Source organism: Pongo pygmaeus, chromosome 1 (genome assembly GCF_028885625.2).
Source record: "Pongo pygmaeus isolate AG05252 chromosome 1, NHGRI_mPonPyg2-v2.0_pri, whole genome shotgun sequence".
In the NCBI taxonomy this organism is placed as follows: Eukaryota; Metazoa; Chordata; class Mammalia; order Primates; family Hominidae; genus Pongo; species Pongo pygmaeus.
The window spans coordinates 64,223,562-64,240,578 of record NC_072373.2 but is presented as its reverse complement, the minus strand read 5'-3'; the positions used below and the strand labels follow the sequence as shown (position 1 = coordinate 64,240,578).

The 17,017-nt window shown below is 39.4% G+C and overlaps 1 long non-coding RNA gene across 7 annotated transcripts in view; it reads right to left on the bottom strand.

The window, feature by feature from the left end:
• Positions 1-17,017, bottom strand: part of LOC129016111 (uncharacterized) — a 170,876-nt gene that overhangs the window by 72,764 nt on the left and 81,095 nt on the right. For 5 of the 7 annotated variants that reach the window (XR_008494728.1, XR_008494724.1, XR_008494722.1 and 2 more), the window contains 3 exons: positions 13,941-14,101; positions 2,469-2,634; positions 333-522 (listed from right to left, as the gene is read on the bottom strand). This is a non-coding gene — a long non-coding RNA (uncharacterized LOC129016111). The remainder of the gene's footprint in view (positions 1-332; positions 523-2,468; positions 2,635-13,940; positions 14,102-17,017) is intronic. The other 2 variants (XR_008494726.2, XR_010127221.1) reach the window with 1 other exon arrangement.

The window sequence follows — 17,017 nt, the reverse complement described above, 5'->3', positions numbered from 1 at the left end:
TAAGCAGGCTGTAATTAGATTGGCTGGTGTGAGTTAGTGGGAAGGATCAGCCATCACAGAGGGACATTTAATGGGATGGCTGTCTGGTTCCCCCATCTCGCTGTCCCAGCCCACCCTTGGGAACTGGTGTAGCTGCCATCACCATCCAATAACTCTACTTCCAATACTTCCAACTATGTAAAGCTTTCTTGGTCTTAGTTTTGTTGAACCAAAGAACTGTTACCAATTAAATGAGAAAAAAGTTTTTAAAAATTCACAAAAACATAGATGTGAGCAACGTTTATAGAGTAGAAGTTTCTGGTTCCCATTTGAGAGAGTAACCAATTCCTTACCTCTTCTTGCTTCTCATCTGCCCACTTCTTTCTTCTGCCTTTCTCTCCAGCTTCTCTTCCTTACCATTTCATTCTTTCTTCCCACTCATCTGACACTTTACCGAGCACCATGTTTAAAGGTCTGTATTAGGTACTGTGGCCAACAGAAGATAAAGAAGGCACAGTCCCAGCATCTTATGTTGCTCTCGAGCTAGCAGCAGAGACAGACACAGACAAGTCAGTGTGGTAGCCCAGTTCACAAGACAGTCCACGCTCAGGTTTCTTTTCTTTACCTTCTCTATGCAGCCCCATCCCCACACCTGCTGATATTCTCTCCTCCTCCTACCTTCTAATGCCCTCTCTAAGGATTAGATGCCTAAATGGCTAATTATTTTTCCCTAAACTATGGGGGCAAGTCTCTTAAGGTTCACTGTCATATCAAACAAGTTCCATATATATGATCACTGACCAGCCAGGACTTCCTTCTCTTTGTGTTAAGACATATTCACAGAGGGTTTAGAAAATATGAGTTTTAGCATTTGCCTTTTAAATCGAATAATGATGGTGCTTCCAGGACTTTGTCTAGTGTGAACTGTGTGCTAGGCACATATATATTGTCTCTATTCCTTGTATTATCACTCTGCTCACCATCGATTCATAGATAATTCAGAGAGGCTAAGTAACTACTCCAAGATAAAACACTTACAGGTGGAATTTGAACACAAATCTAACTCTTTTTACTACATCTGTGCTTTAATGACAAAGGGCAGGTTCCATATAGTCTTTCTACTCCTCTTCAAAGAAATTCTACTTCCATATGTGTCTGTGTTTGTGTGTGTAATCTACTCAGAAGATAAAGCATATAGCATATGATAAAACTTTTAAATTTTTATTTTATTTTTTTGAAACAGAGTCTCACTCTGTTGTTCAGGCTGGAGTGCAGTGACACAATCTCAGCTCACTGCAACCTCCGCCTCCTGGGTTCAAGCTCTCCTGTTTCAGCCTCCCGAGTAGCTGGGATTATAGGCACCTGCCACCATGCCTGGCTAATTTTTGTATATTTAGTAGAGGTGGGGTTTCACCATCTTGGCCAGGCTAGTCTTGAATTCCTGACCTTAGGTGATCTGCCTGCCCAACCCTCCCAAAGTGCTGGGATTACAGGTGTGAGCCACCGCGCCCGGCCAACATATGATAAAACTTTCAGATACAGTTGGGTCTCTTCTAGATTAAACAATGAGTATCTGATCTGTTTTGCCATCAATTACAGAAACTTTACTATGATATTCAATTAAAAGTTTAACAACTAGAAAAATTTCCTAAGTGGCATAATTTTTAAAAGTTAAAACGTTTTCCTCTTAAAAGTCAACAAATACTTAATTGTAAAAACACATGTAGTCTCTATGCATTAATGTTCATTGTGCAAAACATATGTGGATATACAGGCATTAACAAGAGCCAAAGGAGGCAGTTGTAAGAGCTCTCGCTGTTTGGCATTATATATAAATTCAATGTATATTCACTAGAATTATAGAAGCTTCTAGAAAAAAAAACTCACTTTAAAATTGTAAAGCTTGTGAATTTTATAGCCAATTTAGTTCAAAAGATGTTAAAAAATACTAATGGAATATTAATTTTTTGTATCTTGGTATTTACTATATAATCCTTGGTGCTTAATATTTGTCATGAGAACATTATGTCAATATTGTTTCTGTTGTTACAACATAATAATCAATAGGGGAAAATTCAGTAGCAAACTGAGATGAATTTTAATAGGGTACAAGATTAATTTGTGCTTGTTCTTTCATAAAATAATTTGCATTGAATTGTTGAACCAATGCAGGCAATGTCCATATTACAACAGTACTCCCCCAGCATGAATACATGGTACACAGATATTGGTGGTGGTATTTAAACAGTGTTTTCTTTAACCTTCCTGGATGTCAACTCTTTCATCTGTCAGTACAGATTTTTTGGGGGCTCACAATAATGCCAGGCACATAGTTAACATTTACTGTGGGTTTACTATTACCATTTATTAACCCTATTTTAAGAACAGATATGGTTACTAATGTTGTCTGTTGCAATTGTGAATGAAGCTAAACCCACTACTGGTGAGAAGTGTTAAACCTGTTTAAGTGTGTAGCTTCAGCTTCTTACCTAATAAAGCTTCCACCCATGAGGGAAGTTTGGGGGTGACTTTGATAACATCCGAGGAATGGAATCTTCTGATAGGAAAGAGCTGAGAGCAACATTCAGATGTCAGTTTTCAGTTAAGCTCTTAATTTTCAACAGTTTTGCCAAAATGTGATTTCAGGGAATGTTCCTGGAGAAGAAGCATCAGTCATTCAACCAAATAAGATTTAAAAAACGCTGCAGAACACAATCTCCTTTTAGAGATTCACAATACTTATTTACATAGCAAAGGCTTAGGTGACCCAGCAGCAGGTACACTGCTGTTGGTACAGCAGGTACACTGCTGAAAAAAGGCTTAGAGATGTTGTGCAAGAAATAAGCCTATTTTAATTTAATTTCACCTAGCTTTTAACAAACTTATTTGACAATGGAACCTTTAAAAAAATATATATACCACCCCTAAATAGCTTGTATACTTAGAGAAATGCCAATTTAGAGAAAAATTCAAAACTCAGCTACTTTTCTCCTTTTTCAATTCAAGGGTTTAAAACAAATTGTGCTGATGAATGGCTTTCCAAATTTACTTTCCCATACATATTTTAGTATGACAAATGCTCATCCACCATGTGGTAGGTAGTGAATTCATAAAACCTAAGAAAGGAGATCAGAAGCTATGTAAATGCCAGATATGTTTCTACTTAATGTTTTTTAAAAACATTTTAATACTCTATAGCTGTGTTTATATTCCCATGCACAATTATTATGAATTATGAAGACAACAAAGATGAATCAGGGAAAACTTATCACAGAGAAAATTCACATGTCAAGATAAATTTGCATCCCATAATCTATGCTTTGGTGTTACTAGGTTTTTGTCAAATATTGTTTAGTGCTTTGTGTTAACAGTGCTGAATATGCTCTAGAAACACTTGACTGTGGTGCACTTTACAATTTATGTTTTATAGCTAATTCTTTTCCCACAGTATATTACTTATCGATTACTGTGTAATAAATTACCCCCAAATGTAGCAGCTTAAACAACAAACATTTACTTTCTCACTTTTTTGTGGGTCAGAAACTGGGTGTGGCCTAGCTGGGTCCTATGGCTCAGGGTTTCCCATAAGGCTACACCCAAGGTGCTGACCAGGGCAGTGGTTCCCTCAAAGTCTGTTAGGGACTTTTCTTTAGTTCTCTTCTTACTACCTTTGTATTCTGTTTTAGAGAGTTCAAGCTATGTCTGTGGATACTAATGTTAAACTCATTTTTTTCTTTTATTTTTCATAGTTCCTATGATTTTAAGATTTGATTTTGATGTAACTTTCTCTCTCTATTCTTCAATAAATCAAGTCTTCTTATCAGGCAAGAACAATGCCCCTCTTGCAGTTTCAAGTACAATATCAATATTGTATTTGAATTACATGTAATAGTAATATTGATAATTAAGATTTATTGAGCATTTCCTGTACACTGTCCAACTGTGTAAATAATTTACAGGTTTTAGCTCATCTAAACCCTCCTCATTAGGCCAGATGTGGTGGCTCACACCTATAATCCTAACACTTTGGGAGGCCAAGGTGGCAGGATCACTTAAGGCTAGGAGTTCGTGACCAGCTTGGGCAACCTAGTGAGACCCCCATCTCAAATAAATAAATAAATAAATAAATAAAGCTTCTTCACTATGAGAGACACCAGTAAGTCTGAAACTTAGATCTACTTTTCTATACTTTTAGCAGCCTCCATGTGGACACCTCTCAGTGCTTCCACCCCCATACCCTGAGGTGCACAGGCTCTGGGGCAGGACGGCTGAAGCACAAATCTCAGCTCTGTCAACAGCTAGCTGTGTGATCTTGGGGAAAGTTTCTTAAATTTTTGGTGTCTCGTTGCCTTCATCTATAAGATGAGATAATAACAGGACCTTGACAATTGTAATGTGTGAAAAAGTTCATATGTATGGATCAGTATATTTGTGTTCTGTGGTTGCCATAATACATTAACACAAACTGAGTGGCCTAAAACAAGAGAAATTCATTCTCTCACAGTTCTGGAGGCCAGAAGTTCTAAGTCAAGGTATTGGCAGGGCTACACTCTCTTCAAAGGCTCTAGAGGAAGATTCTTCCTAGCCTTATCCAGAGGTGGTTCCAGATGTTCCTTGGCTTGTGGCAGCACAGGCACAATCTCTGCCTCTGTCTTCCTGTGTCCTTCTCTTCCTTCCCCACTTCTCTCTGTGTCAAATTTTCTGCCTTTCATTTAAAAGGACATTTGTCATTAGATTTGGAGCCCACATGGATCCACCAGAATGATCTCATCTTAAATTCCTTAATTTTTTTTTTTTTTTTTTTTGAGACAGTGTCTCGCTCTGTTGTCTAGGATACAGTACAGTGGTGATATCTCAGCTCACTGCTGTGGCTCAAGCGATTCTCCAACCTCAGCCTCCCGAGTAGCTGAGACTATAGGTGTGTACCACCACATCTGCGAGGTTTCACTATGTTGCCCAAGCTAGTCTCAAACTCCTGGACTCAAGCAATCTGCCTGCCTTGGCCTCTCGAAGTGCTGGGATTACAGGTGTGAGCCACCATGCTTGGCAAAATCCTTAATGTAACAACATCTGCAAAGCCTTTTTTTTATTTTCAAATAAGGTCACATTCACAGGGCCTGCTCTTCTGTAACTGCCTCATCTATAATATCTCTATGCTCATAAGCTTGGCAGTCTCAGTTAATCCTTGACTATGTTCCTCACTGCTCTCAAGTACTTGTCTGGCAAACCTGTTGATTCTACTTTCAGACAGCTCTCTTTTCTGTGCCTACTCCTGTTAGTTCTTAGTTCAAATTCTCATTAGGATAAGAGTTATTCTTTCCTACAGTTGTTTGCGTTTCCAATTTATGCTCTGCATTGCCTCTAGATATGTTTTTCTAATGTACACCCCCTGCCTAAAAATTCCAAAGGTTTTCTGTTGCACACAATTATAGTAATAATAGTCAAAACTAGCATGGGTATCTCTCCCATTTCACTAGTAGGGAAACTAAAGTTCAGAAAAGATCAAATGAGGAGCTGGGAATGGTGGCTTACGCCTGTAATTCCAGCACTTTGGGAGGCCGAGGCAGGGGGATCACTTGAGACCAGGAGTTCAAGACCAGCCTGGCCAACATGGTGAAACCTGTCTTTACTAAAAATACAAAAAATTAGCCTGTCATGGTGGCGGGCACCTGTAATCCCAGCCACTCAGGAGGCTGAGGCAGGATAATTGCTTGAACCTGGCAGGCAGAGGTTGCAGTGAGCCGAGATTGCACCACTGCACTTCAGCCTGGGCGATAGAGTGAAACTCTGTCTTGGAAAAAAAAAAAGATTAAATGATATGTCCTCAAGATCATGTAGCTTTGTAATTAGCAGAGACTGAAATTGAGCCTAAGTCTTCTAAATTTATGCTTTGATGTCCAGGGCTTAGTTTATTACTTGAAGTATTCACGCAATACTTCAAAGTCAACCTTTTCCCTTTATATTCCTGACACTGATCTGTCATTCCACCCATAACTTCCATTGTTCTACAATGATTTTATGCCTTTACATTTTGATTGTTTCTACCAGGAGGGCTGGCTCACCTCTTCATTTTTTCCTGACCCATTTTTCTATTTTTTTTTTCATGACTATGCAAGGAAAGTTCACTTACTCTGCGAAGCCTTGCCCAGGTCCCATGAGCAGAGTTAGATGCTTACTCCCCAAAGCTCTGGTGGCAACTTACACATATTCCCATTATAGCACTTCCATATCATCTTTTCATTGTTCACATGTCTTTCTGGACAAACATCTCACTGATTTATATAGCCCCAGTGCTCAGCTCATCAGAGATGATCAATAAATATTTGCTGAAATATTTCAGCTAAAATTGCAGAACTAAAAGAAATCGTTCTTTTAGCTCACTAAAAATCAACTTATCAGCCATTTGAAAAAATAAGAAATGTAATTATTAAGTTAAGAGGCAGAGCTCTGAGTGGGAATAATGGGAATATTGAAATCTCTGTAATTGCTCTTTTATTATAGTCAAATTAGCTTCTTACCCCTTGAACAGGTGGTGACTATTTCTAACTCTGTGCCTTTACTTAAGCCATTCTCCTTCCACAAATTTCCTCCCCATTACTCTGCAGTTTTCTAAATTCTACCCATCGTCAAGGCCAAGTCCTATCTACTCCATAAAGGAGCCCTCTCTAACCTGCCCATCCCATCTCTAACTCTACTGTGCTAAGCCTCACAGTGGCAGTTTCCTGACTTTATTGGTATTGCCTGTACACCCTGTCTGTGAAGGAATAAAAGCATAGTTAAATGTTTACCTAGTAATAAAGCAAAAGTCTATATACATTATTCCATTTTTAATCTTCAAAAAGTCTAGTGCTTTGATAAGTGAACTGTGTTTTGGAGAAGTAGTACACTGATTTTTACAAAATGAAACTTTTGATAAGAGGTATATGCTGTAGTTTGAATAGATATGTTCTTCCAAAATTCATGTGTTAGGACCTAATATCCAATGTGATAGTATTAAGAGGTAGGGCCCGTGGGGAAGCGATTAAGTCATGAGTGCTCCCAGTCTGTGGTGTTTTGTCATAATAGCAAGAATGGACTAAGACAGCCTGTATTAGAATCTAACAGTTGTTCTGCAACATTAAGTCCTTCCTACTTCCACAGTCATGGAACTTTTAGGTGAGCATGCCACTGCCTGAAATAATGACTCCATTTTCCATGCTCCATTGCAACTAGGCCATGTGGCTAAGTTCTGGACCTTGAGATGCATATAGAATGGTAGTGTGGTAGCTCTGGGGGAGCCTTGATTAAAAGCTAGTGCTTAATTAAAAGTGCTTGATTAAAAGCTAGTGTATACTTTGTTTTTCTCTTCACTTTTTCCTCTTGGAATATGAATGCTACCATCTTGGAAAGTGAATGAATAAATTAAAAGAAGAAGCCTGGCTGGTCTATAGTTGCCAGATTTAGCAAATAAAAACACAAGATGACCAATAAATACTTCATGGGACATACTGGTGTTGAAATGTTACTCAATGTTTATCTGGAATTCAGATCTTACTGAGTATTCTGTGTTTTATCTGGCAGCCCTAACTGGAACCCCACTATGGAATGCTATACCCACCCTAAGAAGCCTTCCAGGACTTTACACATGAGAGAACTAAACCACCATCATATTTTTCTGTCGCTTACAACCAAATAGAATTCAACAAATTCAAAGCAGAAAAAGAGGCCAACCTATGTCTTCTCATACTAAATCTCATGATTGTAACATGTTATCACAATGCCTCTTTGGTGAAATGACTATAGATCTGCCAAGTTCTTCAGGGTCACCAGAAACTGCAATAGTTTATGTTTCATATACTCTTTCATTTTTTAAGGAACTTTCATACGTTTGAGTTTCTTTACTATTTTCAATTATCTCACTTCTTAATTTTGCAGATGAAGTTTAGAGATTTGCCTAAGTTTATTTAACTAGTAAGCAGTTGGTGTGGGGCTTAAATTTGGAACTTCTGACTCTGAGTTTGCTGGTCTTCCTGCTAGTCCACAGCTTCCCCTCTTAAATTGGTAAATTCACTAGGAATAAAATGGCAGAGAACGTGCCTCCTGTTGTAGGGATTTATTGGAAGAAAAGAGAGGCCATGCTCTGTCTCATACCCTCAGGTACCACAGGTGCAGCATCTGAGTCCCCTAAGTCTCATGGAGAATGAGTGTGCCAGGGAAATAATGGCTTTAGCTGGGAGGGACCAGCACCTTAATTCTCTCACACTACTGCATAAAAATAGAAGTTATCGGCTGGGAGCAGTGCCTCACACCTGTAATCCCAGCACTTTGGGAGGCTGAGGCGGGCAGATCGCCTGAGGTCAGGAGTTTGAGACTAGCCTGGCCAATGTGGTGAAACCCTGTCTCTACTAAAAATGCAAAAATTAGCTGGGTGTGGTGGTGGATGCCTGTAATCCCAGCTACTCAGGAGGCTGAGGTAGGAGAATTGCTTGAACTCAGGAGACGGAGTTGCAGTGAGCTGAGATCACACCACAGCACTCCAGCCTGGGCGACAGAGCGAGACTCCGTCTCAAAAAAAAAAAAAAAAAAATAGAAGTTATCTTGATCATATTATTCTTACTACTTGCTGAAAGCCTTACTAACTTTTTGGTGGCTTTGAGTAAGAGTTCACTTTACCCTGCAGCAAGGAAGTCATGCGTCTATATAGAAGTTTGGATCAAAACTCTGGTTTTTCCACCGGGTGCAGTGGCTCATGCCTGTAATCCCAGCACTATGGGAGGCCAAGGTGGGCAGATCACCTGAGTTTAGGAGTTCTAGACCAGCCTGGCCAACATGGCGAAACCCCATCTGTACTAAAAATACAAAAAAGTAGCCAGGCATGGTGGTGCACACCTGTAATCCCAGCTACTTGGGAGGCTGAGACAGGAGGATTGCTTGAACTCAGGAGGCGGAGGTTGCAGTGAGCTGAGATTGTGCCACTGCATCCCAGCCTGGGCGACAGAGCGAGACTCTGTCTCAAACAAACAAAAAGAAACAAAACTCTGTTTTTACAAACTGTGGTTTCTGGACAGGTGCTTTAGGGGTTCAGCAAACATTTGATTCAAATGTTGTTTTCATATTTATCTTAACCATGATATCTATGATATTAATTAGTAGGGGTAAATAATGCTAGCTGTTGTAACAAAGACCCCAAAATTAGTTGTTTAATACAAGACCAGTTTATTTCTTGCTATTCCAAACCTATTAAAGATGTTCCCACCCTGCAGGTGGCCTGCTACATGGTCCTTCAGAAACCAAACTCCTTCCATATTACAGCCCTGTCCTCCTCTAGATCCTCAGTCCTTTCCAGCATGGTCCAGTTGTTGAGGAAAGGGTTGGAGGGTTGCCATGGGGGGTTTGCCGGTGCCAGGTCTGGAAGTGGTGCATGTCTGTTCTACTCACACTTCACTAGCTGGAGCTCAGACAAATGACCACAGGAAGGCTGGTAAATATGGTTGAGCTGTGAACCCAGAGAGAAAAGGAGCTGGTTTTTGTTAAGGACACAGCTCTCTGTCTCTACTACAATTTTCAAAAATATCTTTTAACTTTTGGGGCACTACAGCTTACTACTATGTTGCCAATGTTAATAACTTTTTTCGGTGCAGATTTTGGAATTAAGCTACTTTGTTTTATTTAGTTAAAGAATATCCTAAGGTTGAAAGAAAGGCTATTACAAAAACATCTGTTACCATTTACAGTGATTTATCTGTGGCAATCACTGTCATCCTTGACGAAAGTCATTGCAAAGACAACACCAAAATAAATTATATTCTAAAACTGTTGTATGTTTATAAGTCATCCATGAACTCAGAACTCATTCATCTAAAAACACTTCCTTGTTCTCAGTGACTGACTTTAAAAAATATTTAACAGAAATGTGAACTTATAAAATAAACTTATATTAACAGAATATTTTTATCTGTTCTGGATATATTGAGGTTGCCTATAAGGTTTATCTTGAAAAGGGTTCCATTGCTTAACAAATTTAAAACAGTGATACTGAAGTCTCTTCTAGCTCTAACATTTATAATGCTTTCTATTTTTGTATGCCATTGAAAGGAAGACTAACTCCTGATTGCATATAAATGGTGCAATGCAAGTTAAGTTATTTTCCTTAGTAGAAAAGTTAAGTTGCACTGGGAAAACTGTTGCATAATGTGCTTCCCCAACTTGTAACTTAAATCACTTAAATACATTATTTTAGAAATTCCTGGAGACTTGAAATCTTCTGAGGTGTCGACCAACTGAGAATCCATGCAAATAATTTCCACAGCTTGTTTGATATTTGCAAGTGAAACATACTTTTGCTTGTTCATAAGTAAGCTCAACTCTCCTGCATTAACTATAATGTCAAGTTGGGGGGGGTCTCTTTAATTAAAGAGCCCCAGACCTTTCAAGGATCAGCATTGATTGTCTTCTGCTTCAGATCCCTTATTGATTAGGTTTAAATGTCCTTTTTGGGAACTATGGGCTCCTCTGTTGCTCCTTTAAAGGAATAGCCCCCTGCCTACCTCACTCAGAGGCTGCTTTGGGCCTGAAATATATAACCAGACAATTGTGCCATGTATCTGATATTGCGGAGGCTAGAGGTGCTGTAGCTTTTGTTTTCAAGGTTGCAGATGGAGGTGAAGGTCATAATTCCTTTTCCCATGACTGCTGGCAGCAGCTGCAGGGTTACTAAGGGAACAGCCACAGACCACAGTGTGATGAGAGAAATAAACTCAGGTGACTCTGCCTGTCTGGCTTGGATAAAGCCTTAGAGTCCTGCCTTCATTGGGGTGTCCTTGCATAGGGCCAGCCAGGCTCCTGGAATCATCACTGCCCTCTACTGGATCAGCATAGGAGTCCTTGAAGCCCAGTGGGTCCTTCTGATGAACGGGGTGTGTTAGCCTTTGAGCTCTGAGGAGGTGGTGACCACAGAATTTATCCTCAGTTCACCTCATGCACTTAGCCAGTGACAATGGTTTGCTTGGTTTGACATCTGCTTGTACTGAAACTAGTCATATCTGTGAGATCTGTCAGATGCGGGTTCTATTCAATTTGGTACACTTGTACAGAAAATACCATTTTGGGTTTGAAAGCAGATACATTTAGATCAGAGACATGAAAAGACAAAATGGCTTTAGAATGCTGAAAAAGGCCTTGGCAACTCTGAAATGGTGTTTTCATTTAAGGCTAATTTGTATGTCAAAGCAGATTCAGGAAAGTCCATTTGAGAAAATCCCCTTAGAAATGACTATTATTTCTATTATGGTTAGTCTTTAATGTGCAGAACACTGTGGAGCTGGGACAGTGAGACTTGGCGGCCCATTTACTTTAGCCACCAAATGTGACGTTTTTTTGTCCCCAGAATCACTTCTGTTACTTTTTTTCCAGAATTTTTCATCCCCTTCTACTTATTTTCAGTCTTTTTTTTGACCCACGCCTCTATTTTATTTTTCATCCAACCCTCTGCAATGAATGACAAAAATGGAATACTGAAGGAGAAAATAACTTAAAGCTATGAAATACATGTTTGATCTACATGTTCCTTGGAGAAAGTGTGGAACATTCAGACAAGAATAAAGAGGAAGGTTAGATCACCCCGTTTGCTCTCTGCACCCACCCTTCTCCACCTTGCTGCGTGCCTGGGGAAGCTGAGCTGCATACAAAGGCCCCCTTGCCTTCTGACTTCTGCTGGAGTTTTGCCCATGTGAGTGAAGTTGGGCCTGACTTCCTTCCTGTGGGGTTGCAGCTGGCTGTCTGTGTGCGTTTACTGAAGGGCACAGCTCTGTCCAGCAGCCCTCTCTCTAAAGGTTCAGGAAACCACTCCTTCCTCCAACCCGTTCTGGCCTAGGCTGCTAATGGGGCTGACCCTGGGAACCCGTACCATTCTTCACCCGTACCTCACATATAGTCCCTTAAGACACTCTCCTCAAATTACCCAGTATATGAGTTTTATCAGTTTTCTGCTGAAACCCAGGATGGTACAATCATAATCCCTACTTAGAGATAAATATGGGTAATCACGTTGGAGTATTTCCTTAGCTACCTTTATTTATTATCCTGTGGGATCAGATTAAATCATGAGTTAGAGATGTAGCCTAATTCTGTGTGTACATCTTTATATCTTGTTTTATATCTTACCCCTCCCACATGTAATTACTTATGAGAGTGACCCCCTATTGTTAAAATCTTCCCTATCTCAAATAATGAACTTTATTGACTACATTTTGTTTCACTATATGGATAGAACTGAATTTATTTTGGGACTCAAGAGCAACTCTGTGATCTATCTTCTGAATCCCCTCAAACTTAGTGGCTTATGTATTTATCTGCTGGTTCAACTTTGTAAGACAGAGAGTTTGACTGGCTCAGTGTGTCACACACCCCCTCTGGGGTACCCCTACTGCACGAAAGCTCAAGCTGGGTTACCTTGTGGACAATTGAGCCTCTTTATGTTCAGCCTTCACTAACCTCAGTGGTTAAGTGACTTCTCCTAGTTCCCATCCTAGTAAATTGCAGAGCTGGAACTTGAACTCATGACTGCTGTCTTTAAACCCAGGGCTTATCTACTCCAAAATGTATTTGCCAACATGTAAAACTCAATCTCTACATCTAACCACAGAAACCACAGTTGTAAGTCACAGAAGAATGTCAATTTTTAAAAAATGTGTGTGGTTCCAAAGAAATGGGCTATCAAGCCACGAAAAGACCTGGAGAAAACTTCAGTGCATATCACCAAAAAGAAGTCCACTTGCAAAGTCTACACACTGTAGGTTTCCAACTATATGACATTCCAGAAATGGCAAAACTATGGAGACAGTAAAATGATCAGTGGTTGCCAGGGGGAGGGAGAAGAGATGAATAGGTGGAGCACAGAGGATTTGTAGGACAGTGAAACTACTCTGTATGATACTGTAATGGTGCATACATGTCATTATACATTAGCAAAAATTCACAGAATGTGCACCTCTGAGAGTGAACCCTAATATAAACTATAGTCTTTCAGTGATAATGATGTGTCAATGTAGGTTCATAATTGTCACAATTGTACCACTCTGGTGGGGGATATTGACAATGGGGAGGCTGTGCATACGTGGGGATGTGGGTATCTCTGTACCTTCTGGGAATCTCTGTACCTTCTGCTCAATTTTGCTGTCAACCTAAAACTGCTCTGAAAACTAAGATTTCTTCCTTTTAAAAAAATGTGTGGTTCCTTTTAAATTGGTATCCTATTAATTTCCATTGCCAACAGATTTACTGTGTTTAACTCTAGTTTTCATTTAAGAAAAATGACTGATTTTTTATCACAAATGTCTGCAATAAATTGACATTCCCATCACGGGGGCTTTCTCAATGGAAACCTATTTTCCTATTGTTATTTTAAAGCAGTGTCAGCATCCATCTCCTACATTCAGATAATGTGGACACATAATCAATTACCAAACATATTTAATTCAGAGGCCTACTGAAGCGTTTCACACTTGAATCTTGTAGTAAAGATATAAGAGATTGTTTTTATTCAAAGCCCTAGAGATTTAGAGGACTAAACTAGAAGCTTAACTTGAGACTTTCAAAATCCTGAGGTCTAGCCAGGCATCCATCATACATGACAGAATGATTATATCACCCCCAGAACTAGGTGCTCGATGACACACTGAGTTAATCTCTTTCTATTCCAATGTATACTACATATATCTTTTATTCAATATATTGAGTACAGAAACTTAAAGCTCAGAACTTTGACATTCTCATGCATTAATTTCTTTTTAAACAACATAAAGAGATAGTCTTCATTAGAGAGGATCATAATGGACATATGTGGGTAGGTTTTCCTGTTGGTTGCTCAAAAAGTAAATAGCAAAAATATGTGTCTCTATGTAAACATATTTTCTGAAATTGGGTCAAAAGGATCAATGACTAGTTTGTGGTGTGTGAGTCCTGTGGATGATGTGTGTACTGACCATTCATGCTTCCAGAGCTTCCTTTCTGTTGATCAGGGATTACGGGAATGATGTTTTAGAAATTTGGTCACCTGGTTTGTAAAGTAAGGTCTTCCTGGGCAGAGTTTTGCTTTTCCCTTTGTCTTCTGAGGTAGATTTATAGGCAGCTCTTGTTAATTACACTAAAGGAAGGAGGAGAGAGAGAGATTTGGTAAAATTGGATAATCCTAAAATCATTTGGGGGGGTTAGAATTCATGGTTTATTTTTTAGATAACAGATATACTTCCTTAACCTCATTTTCTCTGGACTAATTTTAGACATTTATTCCTATTACTTGAACACACAGTGGTAAAAGGCAGCAGAGGCATTTCTGAAGCATGAAGGATCATGGGGGAAAAGAATGAGATTAAAATTTTGCTATGGATATTGCCATGTTTTTCTTACACAGTTAAATAATTCTGTGAAATTTGCTCACAGTGTTGTCTTTTAAGAAGTTATGTACTGTAAAATATATATGCATATGTAAATTTTGTTTATGTATATTTCTGTAAACATATTTTTATTCCTTTATATATAATATACTTATCTATTATATTCCTGTATATTTTATTATATGCATATCAAAATATGTAATTAATAATATATGTTATATATAATTAATAATATATGTTATATAACATATAATTGTTATAGTCCTTCATATGTTATTATTATATGAGCTTTATAATAATATATAAAGGAATAAAATAAGGTTCTGGTTCTGCCATTGATTTACTGCATGATCAGTGTGGGCTGGGAGTAGGGTGACCAACCATCCCTCCTTTGCCTAGGACTCAGAAGTTTCCAGGGATGTGGGACTTCCAGTTTTAAAGCAAGGGTGAGCTGTTCAGCTGAGCTCAAGGGAGTAGCTGTGGACCAGGCAGGGGTGAGTTTTTTTGGTGTCCCAAGCCAAGAGTATATTGCAAAAATATAGTCAGCAAAATAGTGGGTCAAGAAAAGGGCCAGAGGAGAGTTAAGGGGCAAAGCTGAAGTTCACAGCCACCCAAAGTTTTAGACAATGAAGAGTGTTTCTGCATGGAGCCAAATGAAATTAGAAAAATCTGGGCCCATTCTAGGTGGATAATGAGGTATGGTTCTCCCAGGAATTCTAGAATAGTCAGTTGGCTACTGTAAGGGTCTTCTCATTCAGTTCCCTCTGCTGCAGGGACCACCTGCTCCAGGACTTACAGAGCCAATAGAGAAAGTCAGCACTTTCCTTCAGGGGAGTAGATTATTTTCATCCTATGCAAGGGATAAAGTAAACATTGGGGTTTAATAATGAACTTTTGTTTCTTATTTTCATTTTTGAAAAGTACAGAGTATTTAATCTTATGAGTCTACAGGAAAATTGGGTGGTATTACAGGACACTCCAAAATGCTTTCCCTAAAAGTTACCCTCCCATGGATGAGGGTGGTCTGACAGATAGTAATGGTCTGTGATTTTACTCTACTCTTTCTCCATGAGAAGAGAGGCTCAAGTTTCCTTCTGGATCTAAATGGGTAGAATATGTGTCCATCCCCTATGGGGTATATTGCCTCTCTCCATCCTCTGGCAGGAGAGGTGCTACTCTGCACCATGGTATATTTACTTAGTGTACTATATACATTAACAAATTTAAAATGTATAAAGTGGAGATTTATGAATACAGAGAAAATAGGGGTAGGGAAAGAATGGTAAATCTGGAAGTGAATCCATAAAATGCATGCTGAGAGGTTCTGTATGGTGGATGGGCAAGGGCCCCAAGTTGGCTTTGTGCCTAGAGAAAAACATGGTCCAATATGTGAATCAACGTCCATAAGATACAACAAGCCAGTGCCAGAAGACAAGCTCAATGCTTCTTTGTATGAAGGCAAGAGGGAAGTTTTTCCAGCGGGTTTTCCTAAGGAGGATACTTTGAAATGTAATGAGCCACATTCTCAATAGTATCTTGACAGGCATTTCGTAGAAGTGCTTCCTATAATGTTCCTCAGATAAAGGCTGATGGCATAAATTCACAGCTCAATTCAATAAAAATTCCTATCTTAAATTCTTTATAGAACAAAGTAAGGTATGAATATACACATTTTTAAAAGTCATCAAAAGATGGCAAGAACTAAACGAGACAGTCTAGGTATGAAAATCTCTGCTGGCCTGGAACCACCCAAAGACAGATTTTAGAGTATGCAGTGGAATGTCTGGATTTTCTAACCTTCAGGCAATTCTCCGTAATGGTGTTTCTAAAACTAGCTTTTGAAGTATTGAAAGCAATGAGTTTGATGGGATCCCGCCTGACACATACCTCCTGAAATTCACTCTGCTGTGTGGCTGATTATGTCGGGAACCCATTGATAATTCCTCATGTGAATGTTGGGAATGCAAGCACAGACAACACCTAAACAGAGGCCAGCCTGCCTTTTCTTGGAGATGGGCCAAGGAATGGTTATGGGAGCGCCACAGCTCTTCTCACAATTCTAGTTCTTCCCCAATGCATGGAGTAATGGAAGGGCCCCAACATTCTATACCTGTAGAACATTATGGTAAGAATTGAAGTATGCGAAAAAAGTTAAACTCTTTTTGAGTTCTCTTGGTCCATGGGGAGCTGAGGTTCTTTTTTGACCAGGCCTCAGATACATCTCTTTGGCTTCATTTTAACACTGTTCTCAAGATCACCTCAGAATGGCACCTGGAACCTCCGTTTAACTCACTCCTTGGTTCTACTTTGGTTGCTCTATGACGGCCCCCACCTCCCTGACCCCCCTCCGCCACCCCCCGTGCTCTGAGCAGCTTGGCCTATGTTTTCCCTTTATCTCTGTCTTCATTTTCTTTCTTTTGGCCCACCTTCCCTCCTCCCCTCTCTTCTTTCCTTCCTTCCTTCTTATGCCTGCCTTTCCCCTGCCATAATTCATACCTAACCTCACAGGCTCTTTCAGAGCTGTTAAGTAAAATTCTATAAGTAAAAACGCTCTATATAATCTTTTTTCATCTGCTGCTCAACCTACCTGGTGACCCAGAGCTCCAGTTTCTCATAAGAATTGCCACTACCTCTCTTGATTAAATTTTCATGTTCATATTTTTGCA